Below are 19,729 nucleotides of genomic sequence, written 5' to 3' on the forward strand. Positions count from 1 at the left end.
CACACTTCTTGCATCACTGATGTCCTCCATGCTGGGCAAATTAAAAACATGAAGTGGCAAGGCAGCAAGAGTGCAGGGCACTCGCGGCGAGCATGCCCCAGGCTACATTCTAGGGAGAAGAAATGTCCATTAGGAGAGGACAGAGGGAATGCTGGCCATTCATCAGAGCAGCTGGCACCAGCACGCGCCAGCTACCTCTCCATGATGTCAAGAGGCCCCCCTGCTTCTCAGAGAGGTAATCTCGTTGCCAGCCCCAACACCCTTCCAAGTTCATTGCCATGTGAAAGGGAAAAGCCAACACGGTTGGCCCTCTACCTCCAGAGTTTCCCTCTCTCCCCAGAGTAAGGAGCTTATGAGGGATGATCACACGGGGGTGAGAGCAACAGTGACCGAGGTGGCAGCCCTAAGAACAGCCACCCAGGAAGCGCTGTGGACCAAGGGCGGGTACCAAGTGGCAGTCAACGCTGCAGGCTGCAACCCACGGGAGTTTGACTGTGACCGTGGAAGTCAATTGCTACAAATTCCTGGGCAAACCTCTGGAGTCTGAGCTGGAAGCACTCTACAGAGCTTTAGAAAAAGTCAACAGCACATTGTACAGCCTGGCGCCTGTGAACCCCAAGATGGAGCTTTATTGGAGAGAGGGGAGTGAAAGGATGCAGAATACCCCAAACGGAAGCTGAAATGGAGCTGTACCAAGTTTGGACCACGAGAGGCCAGCCAGCCCTCACCTTAGTGCTTCCAGGGAAGGCAGGGCTTCTGAAGGGTGCCTCAACTTAAGAAAGGCAAGCTTGGAGTTCCCGTCGTGGTGCAGTGGTTAACAAATCCCACTAGGAACCATGAGGTTGCGGGTTCCATCCCTGGCCTTGCTCCGTGGGTTAAGGATCTGACGTTGCCGTGAGCTGTGGTGTAGGTTGCAGACGTGGCTCAGATCCCGAGTTGCTGTGGCCGTGGTGTAGGCCAGTGGCTACAGCTCCTATTCGACCCCCTAGCCTGGGAACCTCCATATGCTGCAGAAGCAGCTCAAGAAAAGGCAAAAAGACAAAAAAAAAAAAAAAAGAAGAAGAAAAGCAAGCTCAACTGCTGCCTTGGGCACAGGAGTTCAAAAGAAACCTTTAATGTTCCTAGGAAAAGGAAGATGTGCATGAAGGCTCTCGGTTCGTTGGCAGTACTGCAGCAGAGTTCATGTCTTACTTTGGATAACAGCACTATGTTTATACAAGAGGTTAACATTAGGTGAGATGGGATAAGGTCATATGGAAACTCTGCCCTACTTTTGCAACTTTTCCTTTTTCCATTTTTTATTCAGGTATAATTGATTTACAGTGTGCAACATGGAGGCAACTCGAGATGATCATACTAAGTGAAGCAAGTCAGAAAGGGAAAGGCAACTTTTCTTCAATATAAGTATTTCAAAATAAAAAGGGGAAAAGAAAGGAAAAAAGAAAGTCTTGCAGGACAGGGGGTGGGGTGGTGGGAACCTTGTATGTAGATGAACAGGAGATGCTATGGGGTGAGGGTATCAGGAAGGGCCTCGGGGGACCTCATTTCATCTTTTTTTTTTTTGTCTTTTTGTCTTTTTGTCTTTTCTAGGGCCGCTCCCGCGGCATATGGAGGTTCCCAGGCTAGGGGTCTAACTGGAGCTGTAGCCACCAGCCTACACCAGAGCCACAGCAACGAGGGATCCGAACCACGTCTGCAACCTACACCACAGCTCACGGCAATGCCGGATCCTTAACCCACTGAGCAAGGCCAGGGATGGAACCCGCAACCTCATGGTTCCTAGTGGGATTTGTTAACCACTGCGCCACGACGGGAACTCCTCCTAGTGGGATTTGTTAACCACTGCGCCACGACGGGAACTCCTCATTTCATCTTTAAAGCAACCTTATAAAAATCCCTCTGGGCCCATCCCTGGGTGGCTAAATTCCCATCATTAAGAGTTCACTTATTGGAGTTCCCGTGGTGGCGCAGTGGTTAACGAATCCGACTAGGAACCATGAGGTTGCGGTTTCAGTCCCTGCCCTTGCTCAGTGGGTTGACGATCCAGCGTTGCCGTGAGCTGTGGTGTAGGTTGCAGACGCAGCTCGGATCCAGCGTTGCTGTGGCTCTGGCATAGTATGGCGGCTACAGCTCCGATTGGACCCCTAGCCTGGGAACCTCCATATGCTGCGTGAGCGGCCCAAGAAATAGCAAAAAGACAAAAAAAAAAAAAAAAAAAAAGTTCACTTATTGGTTTGAGCTTGGCCTCCTTCTAAATTCAGATATTTCCAGGAGAGACGACCTACTTGGTCAGGAAGAGCTCCGTATAGATGGATTTTTAGGAGCTGCTAGGGGCACTTTCATCTCTGCTGAATGTGGTACACAAGAAGGCGGGGCCATTAATGAGTGGTCCCTGTGGGAAGAGGAAAGCCATCTTCCTGACTCTGCATGCGGGTCCAGGGCCAGCCTGGCAGCCTAGTGCCAGCACGATGACAGAGAAGGCAGACTGGAAAGGAGGGTGAGGGCGTCTGGTTCATCATTCACTTGTTACAAAGGGATCTTTTCCAAACACAGACACGATCAGGTCATTTCCTGCCCCCAATTCATCTTGGTTTCCCACTCCCCCACCGTTGTCTTAACCGCAGTCCACAAGGCCCTTCCCTAGTTCCTGCTCACTTTTCCAGCCCCATTCCCTGCTGGACAAGCCCGTGAACCTGATGATCCTAGCCATGCGGTTGACCTTGCTGGTCCCTAAATGGAACGGATTTTACTGGTCCCCTGGCTCTGCCTATTCTCCTCCTGAGACCCGGAGCACCCTCTGTCCTTTCTCGCCTTGGGATTGCCTTTTATGTCTTTAAGATCCAGATGTTCCTAACTGCCCCAGGAAAGTGAGTCACTGCCCACCATCTCCCACTGACTTCATATTATGTTTATCTGCTTAGTGTCCACCTCACCACTACTTCGAAGGCAAGGACCATATCTGATCATAACTCCGGGGCCGGGCACAGTGCACAACTCAGTAAGCAAGCGCTAAGTGAGGGTGTGGGTATGGCTGAGCGCTGTCTCCACCCCCTACCCCACTGTGCATGGACAGACCAGCAGAACTAAATCATAAATCAGACAGACGTAAATCATGCAGAGATGCCCTAGGCTAGCTTACAGACACAGATCCTTCTCCATACCAGAAGGAGCCTCCAAGCTGGAAACCACTTTCTTCTGTACCAGATTTTACACTGGGGTCTGGCAGGCTTAGTGAGCTGAACTGATTCTTCCTGATGAGTGAGGGCCTCAAACATTCCTCTATGGGGTAATAAGACCGGTTAAAATGCACACCTCTCCTTAGTGGGAAGACAATGGATTTGAAGTACTTTGCTAACTAGAAAATCTCCTTCAAACAAAAGAATTACAAAACAGGTACTCAAACAAATACTTGTCCAAAAATGATGTCAGCTTGGAGTTCCCATTGTGGCGCAGTGGTTAACGAATCCGACTAGGAACCATGAAGTTGCAGGTTCGGTCCCTGCCCTTGCTCAGTGGGTTAACGATCCGGCATTGCCGTGAGCTGTGGTGTAGGCTGCAGACGCGGCTCAGATCCCGCGTTGCTGTGGCTCTGGCATAGGCCGGCGGCTAAAGCTCCAATTCAACCCCTAGCCTGGGAACCTCCATATGCCATGGGAGCGGCCCAAGAAATAGCAAAACGACAAAAAAAAAAAAAAAAAAACCAAAAATGATCATAGCAGCACTAGTCAAAATAGCCCCAAAGTAGAAACACTCTCAAATGCTCATCAACAGATGAATGGATAGATGGAATGTGGCAGATACATATGGTGGAATAATATTCAGCCATGAAAAAGGTATGAAGTACTGACACATGCTACACTGTGGAAGGATCTCCAAACCACTGCAGTAAATGAAATAAACCAGGTGAGAAAGGCCACATATTATATGATTCCATTTATATGAAATATCCAGAATAAGTAAATCCATAAAGACAGAAAGCAGATGAGTGGTCACAAGGAGCTGGAGAACGGGAGGAAATAGAGACTACTCATTGCATATAGAGTTTTATTTTGTTGTCATCAAAATGTTTTGGAGGAGTTCCCATCGTGGCTCAGTGGTGATGAACCTGACTAGTATCCATAAGGACACGAGGTTGGTCCCTGGCCTCACTTAGTGGGTTAAGGATCCGGCATTGCCGTGAGCTGTGGGATAGGCCAGTAGCTGCAGCTCCAATTCAATCCCTAGCCTGGGAGCTTCCACATGCCATGGGGCAGGTGTGGCCTTAAAGAAAAAAAAATGTCTTGGAACAAGACAGAGATGGTGGTTGCACAACACTGTAAAGGTATGAACTGCTACAGAATCGCTCACTTTTAAATGGTTAATTTTAAGTTTTGCAAATTTCATCTCAATGTTTATGAAATAATCTGATTTATACACAAGAAACAAGGTGGAGAGAGCAAAGAGGAGCAATAGTTGGAATTTTAAGCCTCAGAATGGGGGAGAGATTTTGGAGGGTAGCTTTGTGGGTTGTTTCCAAGCAAGCTCACCGGCCAAATGCGCTGGCAATTTACACAGTCCCAGCAGGTTCCTTTGTTCAACTGGAAAAGCCAGAGAGAATGCTCTGCAAACCCACAGTGTGGCAGCCCCACGGGGGACAGACTGCTGTGAATGACATCATCCAACACACTTATAAGCTGCATTCTGCACTTTCCCATTTATTTGTTTGTGCGTTTGTCCTTTTTAGGGCCACACCTGTGGCATATGGAAATTCCCAGGCTAAGGTTCAAATTGGAGCCACGGCCGGCCTACGCCACAGCCACAGCCACAGCAACGTCATATCCGAGGCAAGGCTTCAACCTACATCACAGCTCACGGCAATGCTGGATCCTTTAACCTCCCTGAGCAGGGCCAGGGATCGAACCTGCATCCTCATGGGTATTAGTCAGGTTCAATACTGCTGAGCCACAACAGGAACTCCTTCACCATCCTATTTAGATGCCTGTCCCCAGAGCCCTGAAGCTTTGACACTGACACTATTAATGGCCTGAACCTAGCCAGAACCCACATGGGGACTTGAACCCATGTGCCAGGACTCGAATCCGCCTAAACCCAGATGGGGACTTGAACCCAAGGTTTTAAATTAGAATCACTTACCCTGTGTCTGGACTCACTGAGGTTCAGGTTCTTCATGGCACAGAAGGAATTCAGCGAGAGACAAGGTGATGGGCAAGAAATAGATTAAGATAGGAAGCCTGTGAGAGATGCAGGTGGGCAGGCACGGAAGCTCTGTCCCCAGGACCCGGTGGGCCACAGAAAAGCCCGCCTCCTCCTTTCTGGGGGTAGTAGCTCCTTGTTAGTATCTGTAAGATGTGTGTTCAGTTCCCAGAAGGGTGGTCCTCAAACTCTTGCCTTAGTCTGAATCTGAATGCAGGCCTCATCCCATCCCCCGCCCAACGACCTGAGGCAATTCTCAAGACTCCACTAATGAAGCGAGCCTGCCTTGTTCTGATGACTTTTTTGAGCAATTTCTTTATTTAGAGCGGATCTCCCAATGTCCCCCAAGTTTCCCTCGTTATCTGTGGTCCTTTATTGACTTCTAAAATGACCTGTGTCTCCTCCATCCCTATCAGCTTGGTTTGAAAAAAAAAAAATCTATCACCCAGTTCAAAGAGAGTTCATTTCCCTAGGTGTGATCAAGTAGGCGGTTTAGCAAAGTGTGGGTTACATGCTCCCACGTGGCAAGCAATTTCACTTTACTAACGCAAATATAACTGGCAAGTTCTATTTGCTTAAATATAACTGGTAAATTATCTTTATTTCCCCAAAGACCCTCATGACCATAAGTGGATGGAAAGTATCCCTTTTTAAAATCTGTAAATCAGGCCACAAGTTAGCTGATCTGGTTAGAGTATAGCTACAACAGAGGCACACCCCCGGCACTTCCCAGGGCTGGTGTCTCCCAACCCAGAGGCAGGGTTCTTCTTTGGGGGGTGGAGTCAGATACCCTGAAGATGGAAATCGGCTCTGTCTTTTCATTGAAAAGGAGCGTACATGATACAATTGAGAATCCACATAAAGAGAGTTCCTGCCATGGTGCAGTGGGTTTAGAATCTGACTGCAGGGAGTTCCTGTTGTGGCACAGTGGAAACCAACCTAACTAGAATCCACGAGGATGTGGGTTCTATCCCTGGCCTCACTCAGTGGGTCAGGGATCCAGCATTGCTGTGAGCTGTGGTGTAGGTCGCAGAGGCAGCTTGGATCCCTTGTTGCTGTGGCTGTGGTGTAGGCGGGCAGCTGCAGTTCTGATTTGATCCCTAGCCTGGGAACCTCCATATGCCACTGGTGCGGCCCTAAAAAGCAAAAAAATAAATAAAAATAAAGTGGCTTCCTAAAAAAAAAAAAAAACGGGAATCCTACTGCAGAGGCTCAGGTGTGGGCCCTATCCTTGGCCCAGGAACTTCCATATGCCATGAATGAGACCATAAAAAGAAAACAAAAAGGATCCACATAAAGGATGCAGAATGACCCAATATGGATAAAAGCTGAGAGACACAGAAACTTTAAGAATAGAATATAATCTGATGTGGCTGAAAAAAGTGACCACCTCTCCAAACACACCTCCTTCCTTTTGCTGCACAGGCTCTGAGCCTTGAAGCATCCTTGGTTAACTGCCAACCAGGAGGTAGGAAAATAGTGTAAGTCGTATCACACCCCTTGGAAGAGAGGCCCTTGGAGAAAGGGCATCAGGACGCACACAGGAGGCGATGTGGAAAGATCTGGCTGGAGTGAAAGGAAGAAGAGCCTCTAGGAGGGAGGGATGGAGGCTGGGGGAAGGGGGGAGGCGGTGGACCGAAAGTATACGTTGCCTGGGGCTGGCTGTGGCGGACAGATTACGGGTTCAACTTTGTTTTTAAAGACCAATCTGAAAGAGGGCATCAAAGAGGGTAAGGCGTTACCATACTTGACCTTTGAGATCAGCTTTCAAAGTGAGCCAATCAAGGCGCATCAGCCCAGAGGGGCGATGACTCACGGAGAAGCCTTCAATCTTTTCGACCCATCCTAAGATCCCCTCTCTTCCTGGAATGCCTTTGTGAGCAGGAGCAGTTTTGAGGGGACTGGGTCCAATGCCACGTGCTGTGCCTCACACCTGGACACTGACCATTGCTAATATACATATATTTTTTTCCTTTGCAAAAGAGTCTCACACCACTTTTTTGCTTGAAAACCTGAAATTCAATTGTAAAAGTTTCTTTTCTTTTTTTCCCCTTGGCCATGAACCATTAAAACAAACAGATGAATAACGTTCTGTCAGAGTTTCCAGAGCAGCACATAATAGTTACTTGTATCCAACTTAGAAATGGGAAGCTCTTGGCTTGGCTTCACAGCGATGTTTAGAAACACAAGGGCTGCATTTCACTTTGGAAAAGGAGCAGCATTACCCCGGGCTGGTATCTCACAAATGTCACTTGAGGGAAAATTATGCGTGTAATAGATTTTATTCCTATTTAAATACACATTTGAAATGATAGGCCTGCACGAGTGCAGTCTTTGCAAGAGTATAGAAGGTCACTAATAAAAAGAATGGGTGACTTGTGCCCCCTCATATTGGCTGAGGTTTTCGTGGTGGAGCAGCCTGGAACCTTCTAAGAAGCCCTGGGGTGTCTTTATGTCTCCTATGAAGGGTGTACTTTTCCCCTAAGCTGAGGCTGGAGCTGGAGAGGCACAGGTGGGCCTTGGAGCCCCCCGGGTTTGGAGCTCCCGAGTTCCCATTTGAAACCCTTTGGATGTTCTTTGGCAGCCTCTTAATATCAGGCATTCAAACTACCCTCCAAGTCTGCCCATTGAGAATCATGGAAATTTAGAAAAATATGACAGGCCCACATGCCGATCTGGTCAGATTTTTTTAGATTTTTTTTTTTAATCCCAAGTGTTCCTGGGATTGCTTTGATATTTTCTGCTCTTGCCTTTTATGTCCAGGGCCAGGGACTGAAAAAAGAGGAGGTTGATGGAAAGAGTGGTAAAGGGAACTTAGGGACTTCTTAGGAGGCTTCTGATTTCATCTTACGCCTCCGAAGTGGGGTGAAACCCAATCCCCAGTTTCTGCTTTTCTGCTTCATCTCAGCTGTGGTTCCTGTGCCTTCTGCTGATGGCCATTAGGAAAGACGACCACAGCCTCCATGAGAAGCAAGGCTGGGTCTAAGGCCTCTGCCAACCCCCAGCCCCAAATAAGGCAACACAGGGGTGCTCAAGTCAAACATAGCATCTTACACATTCAGAAGAAAACTGTCAAGAGGCAGACAAAGGTAAGGACAGGTGTGCAATGACCCAAACGGAGATACACTACCTAGACAGGCACTTTCTGTTAGCCAAGGGGTCTCTGGGACAGAGGTGTGAAATCCCATGTGTTCTTTAAGAAGGAGGTGGGTGGGCGTGTGGGCGCTTTAACTAGAATGCGCAAGCGCAGAGCAGAGAACGGGAAGGGGCCTCGTGTCCTCAGCGTTGCGCGACCAGTGATAAGATCCCTGTTCCCGGGGTCTTCACAGTTAGAGGGGGAGAAACGTGAGTGCGAGAAATATCACCCCAGCTTCCGTTTCCCTCGTCCCTCCTTCTCTCTCACCATTCCTCCTCCTTTTCAACCCACAAATTTATTGAAGCCTTGGGCTGAGAATAAAAGGAAGGGCGTGCAATTGAGGCTGGGAAGGCTCCTGGAAGAGATGATAGCTTAAAAGAGGAATAATTCAACGGATCAAAATAGCATGCTAGCCGAGACAGAGGGAGTCAAAGAGAGAGTGAGGCTTCCAGAGAGTAACAGGGCTGGGGGTGGAGGTGGAGGTGGGGCAGGACAGGCCCCAGGGGAAGGAGGGTCTTAACCCTCAGTGTCTGGGGAGTAAAGAGGCTCAGCATACCCTTACCTTCTCTGTGGACTTAAATCTTGTTTTCTGACTCCTTTAAAGTCTTTGATTTTTTTTTTTTTTTAACATAGTCTTCTTTAAATCTACTACCTCAAATTATAACAATAAAAAAACAGGGGGGGGGGAGTGAAGATGAGAAGATACCAGAAAGGGATGTGATTAGTGACAGAAGAGCAAGTGGTGGGACTGGAGATCCAGTTCACCGTGTCCACAATCTTGCACAAAGGCAATAAACCCAAGGCACAGAGAGTACAGGACACCCCAGCTGTTTCACGGAGAGAGCTGAGCCCAAGTCAGAGTTGGTGGAAGACAGGAAGGGGCTGCTGGCAGAGCTGGTGTGTATGCAAGGGGACTGTGAGCTCAGGGCCAGCACCGAGCCTTGGAGCTGGTCCCTGGGTCTATGGATCATCTAATGGAGTCATTCCGTTCTAGGAATGGAACTGTCTCAGGACTCTGGTCCAACCCTTACTAAAGCTGAAGGAACCAAGGGTGAGTGGCTATGTGACTGGACCAAGTCCACCAAGTTGTTGGAAGGGCAGAGTGCAGTTTGGGGGTAAGACCTGGGCTTTGGAAACCCAGAGAACTGGGTGCAGTCCTGACAGCTGCCTTCCAGTTGTGTGTGGCCTTGGGCTAGGCGTGTTCCCTCCTCATCTCCTCTACCTCCTTGTCTGTAAAACTGGTGTATTAAATAAGACCATGTATACAAACCGTTCATTGTAGGTGTTTATCAGGTGCAAGGTCCCTTTTTTGTATTTATTCTAGAAATACGTGTATCGATTTGCCTGCTATTTATCAGATACTACTGTAGGCACTGGTGAGAAGAAAGCAGACCAGCGTCCCCACCCTTGGAATACTTCCATGAGCTTAGATTTCTAGCTGGAAACTCTTTGTCTCACTCCCTTTTTAATAATTCGTATCTTGCTGTTCCTTATTGTACCAAAGATTAGTCATCCATAAAATTACACGTGTGTGAACTCTGGACATGAGTGGTTTACGAATCAAAAAGGCCAAGATTTAGGGGCTAGCCTTTCAGAAGAGAAGCTTGATGAAACGACCCCTTCTTGGTCTGCTCCATAGACTCCGTCTCCTTTCCTAGTACCTGGGTGGACTCTCTGTGCTCCCTTCTAAGGTCCAACAACCATCATCTTGAGCACATGGATCCCAACCCCCCTCACGTATCCATGCACATTGCTCTGGCCATGACCCCTTTTCTCTGCTCTAAACCATCTCCTCCTCATCTTTACTGGGTCATTCCGATCCAGACACCAATGTGCTATGATATCTTCCATCTTAAATTCCCTTTGGCCTGTGTCCCTAATCAGCCACCTCCACTTTGGGGGCTCGCCTTTATCGCAATATTCCTCTTAAAGATGTCAACACCTGCTTTCTCCAGCTCCCTAATTTGCCCTTGGACCCACCCCACTGAGGTCTTGGCCTTGCATTCCACCAAAAACCGCTCTTGTCAAGGTCAAGGGTCTCCATTATGAAATCCAACAGTCTTTATTGTTATTGAATTAGCAAGCGCCTTTGACTCAGCTCATCAGTCCTTCCCGAGATCCCTTTTTTCACATAGCTTCCAGGACAGTGTTCTCTCTTGGTTTTCCCTTTCCTCCTCTGGTTGCGCTTTCTTAGTCTCCTTCAATAGTTCAAGATTTCCATCACTGAGCGCCCCAGGGCTCAGTCCTCCGACCCCTTCTTTGTGCTTGCTCCCCACCTGATCGTCCGAGCTCCTAAGCTTGACATGACCATTTCTGAGCTGAGGACCCCCACACTCATCTCTAGCTGAGACGACTCTTTCAACTTCAGCCTTCATATTGCCCCTTGGGTATCTAGAAGCAATGCAAAACCAGTATGTCTAAAACTAAAGTCTTTATTTCTCTCCTAGGCCATCCTTGGATTCTTTCCCCAATCCCAGTAGAGAACAGTTCCTTCCTCCAATTGCTCACAAGGAAAACGTTTGCATTCGCCTTGATTTTACACAGTCTCTCATAACCGCAATCCAAACCACCAGCCCATGTTTTCACCTCCTCCTTCAAAACCTGTCCCGAACTCACTTTTACCATGACCTCTGGTTCAGACCACCTTTATCTCCACGTGGCTTTTTTTCTTCCCAGTAGCCTCACACCTGGTCTTTCTGCTCCCACTCCTGGCTGCTATTCTCAACACAGCAGCTGGAGGGATCCATATAAGATACAAACCAGCTTATGTCCCTTTCCTGCTCAGACTCCTCCAGAGACTTCCCTTCTTGTGCTAAGTAAAATACAGGGTCCTTACAATGTCCTTACATAGTCTTCTGCTACCCCCACCACCTCTCTGACATCATGCCTCCCACGGTCCCCCTTGCCCTTACCTGACCGATTTTTGCCTGTTGTACTTAGTATCATCAGATATGCTCTGTATTGGTACATTGAATGGTTTACTATTTGTGTACAAACTTCATGGGGACAGGAACTTTGGTTTGGTCACCACTATGTCCCCATTGCCTAGAACAGTGCCTAGAAAGTGTCAAGTTGTTGACACTTATAAACACAGGAGTTCCCGTCGTGGCTCAGTGGTTAACGAATCCGACTAGGAACCATGAGGTTTCGGGTTCGATCCCTGGCCTTGCTCAATGGATTAAGGATCTGGCATTGCCGTGACCTGTGGTGTAGGTCGCAGATGCCGCTGGGATCCTGCGTTGCTGTGGCTCTGGCGTAGGCTGGTGGCTACAGCTCTGATTCCACCCCTAGCCTGGGAATCTCCATATGCTGTGGGAGAGGCCCTAGAAAAGGCAAAAAGACAAAACAAAAACCAGAAAAACCCATACATACATACATGTTTAATGAGTGAATTAAATCTCTCCCATGTTTTACTTTAACTTCTATATGGTGGCAGCAAAGAGGGAACCTGAGTTCCTCATGCAACCTGAAATGTATGCTTCCTCCACTTCCCCAACCGCAGCCACTCAACCTTCCCGTGTACACGGTTCTGCTGAACAGAAGACATGAAGAGGAGCAGGAGAGGAAAAGGGGCCACTTTTAGGAGGAGCATCCGTTCGTTTAACGTGGCTACCAAAGCCCTTCTTGAATTTGATCCCATCCCTCCCTCCTGGCTCAGCTGCTCACCAGGAGCTACTTCTCTGTCTGGGAGACCCGCCTCCAACCTTCTGCTCCCCACCCCCGCCCCACCCCATCAAGCTGCAGAAAAACAATCTACAGTGGAACTATGTGTTGTCCCTGTGGCTGGTGCTTTCCACAAACTACACTGCCATCCTCAGGCACACCATACGCACTGGTTACTTCAATGTTTATAAGATTAGAAGGCCTGGGAGTTCCTGTCGTGGCGCAGTGGTTAACAAATCCGACTAGGAAACATGAGGTTGCGAGTTCGATCCCTGGCCTTGCTCAGTGGGTTAACGATCTGGCGTTGCCGTGAGCTGTGGTGTAGGTGGCAGACGCGGCTCGGATCCCGCGTTGCTGTGGCTCTGGTGTAGGCCGGTGGCTACAGCTCCTATTAGACCCCTAGCCTGGGAACCTCCATATGCCGCAGGAGCGGCCCAAGAAATGGCAAAAAGACAAAAAAAAAAAAAAAAGAAAAAAGAAAGAAAAGATTAGAAGGCCACACCCTTCTTAGCTAATTGAATTTTCCAGCTAAAATGGTTTCCTTGTCTTCGTTTCCTTCACTTACCTTCAAAAGTTATCAAGATTTTACTCCTTCCTCAACCATATTCTCAGCACTGAGGTGCATTAAAAAAAGGAACCCAACAGAGTTCCCGTTGTGGCTCAGCAGTAATGAACTGGACTAGTAACCATGAGGATGCAGGTTTGATTCCTGGCCTTGCTCAGTGGGTTAAGGATCCAGTGTTGCCATGAGCTGTGGTGTAGGTCACAGATATGGCTTGGATCTGGTGTGGCTGTGGCTGTGATGTCGGCCAGTGGCTGCAGCTCCGATTCCACCCCTAGCCTGGGAACCTCCATAGGCCACAGCTGCAGCCTTAAAAAAAAAAAAAAAAAAAAAAAAAAGGAACCTGACCTCTGACTTTTAGCTATAACCATCATTTGTAATCACACCTAGATGTTGATGAGAATACTCTACTGCCCCAGGCCAGAAATGATCCCCCAAAAGGCAGAAAGGGAGGATGGATGTATTCTGTACAATGACCATGTGCCAGGAACCCTCAAGGTAGAAATAAACCTGCATTTTCCAGTTGAATAAACTGAAGTTCAGAGATTAAGTCTCTTGCCCAAAGCCTTAGGCCTCACCCCAAATTTCCTGCTGTTTCCACTATAAAGACATACTATAAAGCTAATACAAATGTGGAACTATGTACACACATGATTTAATGAAGAAGGAATACCAACGAGTATTTGCACAGATAGACAACATTGCTATGTAAAAGTTACATGTACACAGGCAAGGAAGGGGTTTAGATGGAAATAGTTGATCTGGATTTTACTGACCCTCGTGTCTTCCAAATTGTCCTTAGCAATGCTGTAGTAGTTAGATTAGCATATTGAGGAGTTCCCTGGTGGCACAGCAGGTTAAGGATCTGCCATTGGCACTGCAGTGGCTCCTGTGGCTGCAATGGCGCAGATTCGATCCCTGGCCTGGGAATTTCTGCATGCTATGGGTGTGGAAAACAAAGCAAAACAAAACCCTGAGAAAACAAGCTCAAGAAAGGGTGTTCAATTGCATGTGCACTGCTTAGACTTAGCAGAAGGGCAAGGATTTTGTAAGCAGTAGTTGGAGGTTTTCTGGAGGAGGAGAAGAGGGAGATACAAAAAGCCACAGAGGGGGGTAAGATGAACAGAAAAGTCCCCTCCCAGGCCGTCTGGCTTGATACAGGGTCTCTCTCTCCAGCAAGGACTACTCCTACCTCCTAGAAATTGATAGGAAAAACGCTGGCCAAGAAAGTTTGACGTTTCTCTAGGGCAGCACCTAACGAGCAGGATGTGGGGACTGATCTTGGCACTGCTGAGTGGAAAAGTCACTGGGCTGGAAATCAGGAGACCAGGGTCCTTGGTCCTGATTTGGCTGCCAATGAGCTTTATTTCCATGTAACCTTGGAGAGGTCACTGACTATTCCATGCTTTCGTCCTCAGTTCTTCCATTTGTATGATGTAGAAGCGGAACTCTTGGACGTGTTCTTTCCAATTTGAATGTCCTTTCTGATTCTCAACTTTTATGGTTACTCTAGCCTAAGCACACATCATGTCCCACCAAGGCGGTTGCGGCATCCTCTTGACCTCCATTCTTGACCCTAGAAATTGACCTCTCATGCTGCTGCAGGATGAGCAACATGATGGCTAGATCGGGTCATCCCTTGATCACACCTGTAGTGACCCTCTGCTGCAGAGAGCCCCCTGCTGACAGTCCGAGCACAGTCACAAAGGTCACAAGGCCTCTCAATGTCCAGCCCCGTCCAGCTCTTCAGCCCCATTTCCTGCCACTGCCCTCTGCACACTCCAGGCCTAGGGACAAAGAACAGCTCATAGTTTTTTTTTTTTTTTTTTTTTTAGCATACCACACTATTACACATCGGTGCCTTGGCTATTTCCTTCCAAGAAATCCAATCTTACTTTTCTCCACCTGGCTCACTGTCCTTCATCCTTCCAGTTCCTGTTCAGTTTTAGCTCTTTTAAGATGCCTTCCTCCTTTTTTTTTTTTTTCCTTCTCCATGGCCACACTCATGGCATATGCAAATTCCCGGGCCAGGGACTGAATCCGTGATGCAGCTGCGACCTACGCTGCAGCAATGCTGGATCCTTTAACCCACTGTGCTGGGCTGAGGATAGGACCCAAACCTCTGCAGCGACCTGAGCTGCTGCAGTCAGGTTCTTAACCCACTGCTCCACAGCAGGAACTCCTAAGATGCTTTCCTGAAACCACCAGATGAGTCCATGAGAATTTTGTTCTTTCCACCCTACTGCACTTACTTCATCAACCACAACTCTTTGTTAAGATGTCTTTTTTTTTTTTTTTTTAACCAGGCAGAATGTTCTTAAAGTGCAGCAGCTGTTCTTATTTTTCTCTGTCATCTTTGAGTAAGATCTCTAATCTCACTCCTAGCAGAGCCCAGTCCATTTAACTTGGTTTGCAGAAGGCGCCCAGTAAACATTTATGGAATTGCATGCTATGCTTCCTGGTGCGGCTGCACAGACTTCCTGAAGCCTTTACCACCACCCACTTTCAGCAGGCCCTCACTGGAATACAGCCTCAAAGGTGGACCAAAGAAGGTTCTCTCCCTGTTTCTTTTTCTTTTTTTTTTTTCTTTTTAGGGCTGCACCTGCAGCAAATGGACGAATCAGAGCTGCAGCTGCCACAGCTACAGCCACACCAGGTCCAAGCCACATGTTATCTGCACCACAGCTTGTGGCCATGCCACAGCCTTAACCCACTGAGGGAGGTCAGGTATCAAACCCGCATCCTCATGGTTGCTAGTCTGGTTCTTAACTCACTGAGCCACAACAGGAAATTTCCTACCCTGTTTCTTAAGTGTACTGAGCTAGCTTTTCCAGAGCCCTGTAGCCCCAGATCTGTGAGTTTCAGAGTTGGCAAGTCAAAGGCAGGTTTGCCATTCCCCACCCCTTCCCACCAGTTTCTCTAACCAGAAACAAAAAGGCTTCCACGTCTCAGGGATCCAGGTTGCTGTTCTACAGGACTTGCAGCACAGACTCATACCTGACTCCATGAGGGTATTATCTTAAGTATTACTAAACACCCCTAACCTATCAACTCCTGGCGTTGTAGTCATTTCCAGTTGGAATGTCTTTAGGCTGAAAAAAGACAGGTTTGTGAGAAGACATAAACATCTTTGGTGAGAGGTGACATATGTTTTCTCCTAATGAAAGCAAGCCACTCCCGTAGACGCTGCAGTTTTTTGGACAGTGCATAAAATACATCTCTTTGGCAATTAATTTCCTGGCAGGCTTTGAGTGAAGCAATTACTCCATGTTTTTCTTTGTCATCGTTCAAAAGTTTAACAGGGCATCTATCTCCTTTATTCGTGCCTAGAAGGCCAAAGACTGCCTTGAAACCTCTGCAGTACACAGATGTAAAAACACTTAGTGTTCACACGTTTGATTTAAATATTGACAATTTTTTTCATTAGTACATTAAACCTTTCACTTTATTCATCTTAAATGTCTTCCAGGAGGGTGACTCCCCCCATTAGCGTGACTCCCAGGAACTCAATACAAACTTTGCAAGTGGGGGGACCACGGAACCCGGAAGTCTACTGTTGTGCCCGTTCTATGGTGAGGCAGCTGTAACTGGTTACGAACCCGTGTTGGAAAGAGTATTTGGAACTTTCTTGGCAGATTTCTTACATCGTTATTCAATATGAGCTGCGAATCATATGCTCGTAGTTAGGAAAATGTCAGGAAACCCCGAGTGTGCCTGCTTTGTTTGACAAAGCTATTTTCGAGTCATGTTGGAAGGCAAGGGCATCCAGCGCCTGGCATGGAGGAGAAGAGGGTAGCCCTGCCCCCCACCTTCCCAGCCTTTTTCTGAGACGTTGGTAATTCGGTCCTAGATGACAAGCGCTCAACTCTGAACAAGGGACGGCCGTCTCACACCGTCTCAATTAGTCCAGGATGTGTGTCAGGGCTGCGAGAGGTCGGAGAGGAAATGCGGGGAACTTGTTCACTTCTTGCTCAGTTTGGATCAACTGAGCTGCAGATCGGGGTCAGCAACTGTTTGACTCTAAACTCCCAGTGGCAGTGGTGCAATGCCCGAGGGGCAGGAACAGGAGTAAGACAGAGCCTGGAGAGAAGGGCGAGTGCAGAGAGGAAGAGAAGTAACGGATTTGGCAGAGAGAGGAAGGGAGAGGGAAGGGCAAGAGGGAGAATAAAAAGGAAGTTGGAACAAAATGCAAAATGGGAGAATAAAACTACATCTCATGATAATGAAATCAATTCATAGGATATGTATTTATTTATTTATTCATTCATTTATTTGCCTTTTAGGGCTGCCCTCATGGCCAATGGAGGTTCCCAGGCTAAGGGTCCAATCGGAGCTACAGCTGCTGGCCTACACCACAGCCACAGCCACAGCAACTCGGGATCCAAGCCGTGTCTGCGACCTACAGCACAGCTCACAGCAACCGCTGGATCTGGATCCTTAACCCGCTGAGCAGGGCCAGGGATCGAACCCACATCCTCATGGATCCTAGTTGTGTTCGTGAACCACTGAGTTATGAAGGGAACTCCCATAGGACCTTTCAACAGAGATCTTATAATTTAGAGTCTTAGGACACCATAAAAAAAACCAAAAAGACAACCTGAGGAATGGGAGAAAATTGTTTAAAATGATGCAATTGACAAGGGCTTAATCTCTAAAATATACGAACAACGTATACAACTCACCAACAAAAAAACCCAACAACCCAATTGAAAAATGGGCAAAAGACCTGAATAGACAGGTCTCCAAAGATACACAGATGGCCAACAAGCACATGAAAAAATGCTCAACATCACTAATTATTAGAGAAATGCAAATTAAATTTAGAGTCTTACCATGTCCTTGTCAAGCTATGAAAGGGCATTTTTAACCCTCCCTTGACAAAGCAATGGTTGTTGTGGAAATTTTGAGAAACAGAAGCACAAAAAAGAAAATTAAAATCACCATACATAGAGGACCCACAGATAACTACTCTTAAATATTTTCTATCCATACATATAAACATGCAAATGAATTCTTTTTACAGCCTGGAATTAAACTAGACATAATTTCTTCTTTTGAACATAATATGTATTTTCCACACCATTCTTCTTCTAAAACATGGTTTTTAATGGTTGTGATGAAACACTTAGGGTGAATCAAAATTTTTGTTATTTATAAAAACATTGAGATGGATATCCTTATGTATGAATCGTTATATATATTTATGATTATTTTTCTAGGCTAAAAACACTGAGTGGAATCAGTTTCTAAGTAAAAGGTATTTACAGCTTTAAGGCTTTTTATGTGTATTTCCAAATAGCCCTCTATAGATGGTGTCCATCTCTCTGCACTAGCTGCTAGCAAGTACCTACTAGTACCTACTAGGTGTTATCACTTTTTAAGATCATATCTCGGGAGTTCCTTTGTGGTGCAGCAGGTTAAAGATCTATATTGTCACTGCGGTGGCACAGGTTTGATCCCTGGCCTGGGAATTTCCGCATGCTATCAATGTGGGGAAAAAAAAAAATCATCATCTCATTTTTACCCATAGTGAAGTTAAACATCTTTTTCATATGTTCACATGTTTACAAAACATTTGTATCCATTATTAGGCAAGCCATTTGCACCTTTCATGCATATTCTTTGTCCATTCTATTGCTGGTACTATTATTCTTACTAGAGGATGACACTGAGGTTTTGAGTGACTGAACAGCTTGTTCAAGATCACATAGTTAAGCAGCAAATTCAGTTTTTTTAGGTCAGTCTCATGGCATACCAGGCACCATATTTTTCATCAATTCAAAGGATAATAATGTCCTAAGTCCAGGAGGAAAACCACATCCATTGAATAACAAAATAAATAAAATCAAGAAAATCTATGCTAATATAACAATGTGCAGAGCCCCTCATGAGAAGTATTGGTGATCTCTTTGGTATGTAATTACAGTCACCAAGCTGTGTGTTTAGACTGTCGGCAGAGACAAAGCAACAGCCTAATAGCCATATTCAGTATGTGCTTTATTGAGCTCTACCTGTCCTTCCAGATTGGCAGACGTAAAGCAAACCTGCAGGCAGAGATGTGAGGAGAGATACTGAAGCAGGTGAGGCTTTCTGTGATGTATGGGGTTGGTGAAGTGGTTGATGGTCTATTTCACTGCTCAGGGAGGAAGGGAGGGTCCCTACCCAAAAAGCTGGTGAATAGCAGAAGCACTCCCGACTAGGCATGTGCCCTCTGAAATGAGGGAGGTTCCATCCTGCCTTCCTCTCCACTGAGCAGACTTCACCTGGAGCATCAGCTGCCAGAGTTCAGCAGGGCTCTACCAACATGGAAAATCATGGAAGCAAAGAGACTAGGTTGGGGAAGAGAACTAAAATCATGGCATGAAAGCAATGGCTAAAGGAACTAGAGGGGGGAGCCTGGTGAGGACAAGGCTTGAGTAAAAATAAGACCACCTTCAAATGCTTCAAGAACATTCTGGGTCCTCTTTGGACAGGAGTTCTCTTTGAGTTCCATCTTCCCACTCCTCCTCTCCAGTGTCCTGGCACATGGCTCTCAGGCAGAAAAATGTATTTATTGACCACCTACTAGGTTCGAGGCACTGTTCCCACCCTTGGGGACCTGGTAGTAGACACAGTCCCTGCTTTATTGTTTTTTTTGTTTGTTTGTTTTGTCTTTTTGCCATTTCTAGGGCCGCTCCCGCAGCATATGGAGGTTGCCAGGCTAGGGGTCTAATAGGAGCTGTAGCCACCAGCCTACACCACAGCCAAAGCAACGTGGGATCTGAGCCACATCTGCAACCTACACCACAGCTCACAGCAATGCCGGATCCTTAACCCACTGAGCAAGGCCAGGGATCGAACCCGCAACCTCATGGTTCCTAGTCGGATTCGTTAACCACTACGCCATGACGGGAACTCCCATAGTCCCTGCTTTAAAGGATCATCCTGTCTCAAGGTATCCAGGACATGACTGTGAAGGATGGGCGGATACACAAGTGAGTAAGTCAAAGATTTACCCATCATAAGGGAGAGCACGGAGGAATAGATGGACTGAGGCAGTAAAAGAGTCACGACCTCTGAAGTGGCTGAAGCTCACTAGGAAACACCAGTGCCCACAAAGCTGAAGCCAGAGGTCTGAGGAATGAGGGCCAACTACCTCCTTCTTTTCTATCATCACATCACGAAGTCACATTTGC

General features: G+C 47.1%; 1 protein-coding gene and 1 long non-coding RNA gene across 9 annotated transcripts in view; both read right to left on the reverse strand.

The window, feature by feature from the left end:
- ROR1 (receptor tyrosine kinase like orphan receptor 1) overlaps window positions 1-19,729 on the reverse strand; it is a 446,898-nt gene that overhangs the window by 45,178 nt on the left and 381,991 nt on the right. The gene's annotated exons all lie outside the window — the stretch shown is intronic.
- Window positions 7,930-12,892, reverse strand: LOC146402896 (uncharacterized). The gene is made up of 2 exons (XR_014808102.1): window positions 12,827-12,892; window positions 7,930-12,391 (listed from the first exon to the last, which is right to left on the reverse strand). It is a non-coding gene; the product is annotated as an uncharacterized LOC146402896 (long non-coding RNA).

The sequence above is a fragment of the Sus scrofa genome, chromosome 6 (genome assembly GCF_054392235.1).
Source record: "Sus scrofa isolate SSC_HxYL_T2T_F1_AM1 chromosome 6, Sscrofa_HxYL_maternal_Yorkshire_Landrace_v2.0, whole genome shotgun sequence".
NCBI classification, from domain to species: Eukaryota; Metazoa; Chordata; class Mammalia; order Artiodactyla; family Suidae; genus Sus; species Sus scrofa.